Here is a 1,435-nt window from a genome sequence, read left to right as displayed (position 1 = left end):
CTGTATGTGGGATCCAAACCCTCGGCGGGAGCGCCGCCACACTCCCAAGTGGCACACTGTAGCAGTGCGCCACTGGGCCGGCCCAGGTTATTTTCAAATAGATGTAATTTTGCTTTTTTTTATTTGGATGCTGTTTTAGTCCATTTGTGTTGCTATGAAAGAAATGCCTGAGACTGGGTAATTTATAATGAACAGAGGTTTATTTGGCTTATGATTCTGGGCAGCTGTGTCTGGCATGGGCCTTAAGCTGCTTCTGCTCATGGTGGAAAAGTGGCAGGCAGCTGGCGGGTATAAGTAGATCACATGGAGAGAGGAAGCATGAGAAAGAGAGCGAAGGTGCCAGGGTCTTTTTAAACAACCAGCTTTTGCAGGAACTCATAGAGTGAGAACTCACTCATTAATACCCCCTCCACCAGGGAGAGCATTAATCCATTCATGAGGGATCTACCTCCATGATCCAATAAGTTTCCAACACTGCCACATTGGAGATCAAATTTCCACATTAGTTTCGGAGGGGACAACATATCATAACTCCATCATTCCACCCCTGGCCCCCCAAAACTCATGGCCCTCTTACATACAAAATACAATTATTCCATCCCAGCTGTCCCCAAAGTCTTAGCTTTCCCCAACACCTACTTAAAAGGCCAAAGTCCAAAGTCTCATTTGAGACCAAAAGCAAAAGTCCTTCCAGCTGTGAACCTGTAAACCTCAAAAACAAATTTATCTACTGCTAGGATACAATGGTGAAACAGATATTGAGTACACATTCCCATTCCAAAATGGAAGATTAGGCCAGAAGAAAGGAGAAACAGGCCCCAAACAAGTGCAAAACCCAATGAGGCAGACATTGCATTTAAAGCTCCAAAATAATCTTGATTGACTCCAAGTCCTGCATCCCGGGCACAGTTGGGCATCTGGGTCCCCAAAGCATCAGGCAGCCCCATTTCCACAGCTCTGCCAGGTCACTGGGCTGTGCTGGTGCCTGCAGCTTTTGTCAGGCTGGTGATTCATGTTGCCAGTGGCCCTGCAGTTCTGGAGTCCTGGCAGCAGCCCTAATGCCTTGGCTGTACTGGACATTTCCCTGGTGGGGGCTCTGACCCCACATTCCTGCTCACCATTGCTCTAGTAGATGGCCTCTGTGGTGGCTCCACCCCCGCAGCAGGTCTCTGCCTAAGCCTCCAGGCTTTTCCATATATCCTCTGGAATCTTGGTGGAGGTTGCCACTCCTCCACTGCTCTCACGTCCTGCCGGCCTGCAGACTTAACACAATGTGGACGCCACTGGGGCTTCAGGCTTCTACTCTCCAGAGCTCCTGCATGAACCACACTTAGGGCTGCTCTAGCCAAAGCAGCTGGGATGCAGGGAGCAGGTTCCTGAGGGCAGCTGCGCCCCAGGTCTGTCCTCCAGGACAACTCAGTCCTTCTAGGCCTCA

Source organism: Galeopterus variegatus, unplaced genomic scaffold, assembly GCF_000696425.1.
Source record: "Galeopterus variegatus unplaced genomic scaffold, G_variegatus-3.0.2 Scaffold12194, whole genome shotgun sequence".
Classification (NCBI taxonomy): Eukaryota; Metazoa; Chordata; class Mammalia; order Dermoptera; family Cynocephalidae; genus Galeopterus; species Galeopterus variegatus.
Note: the sequence above shows the minus strand (reverse complement) of the source record.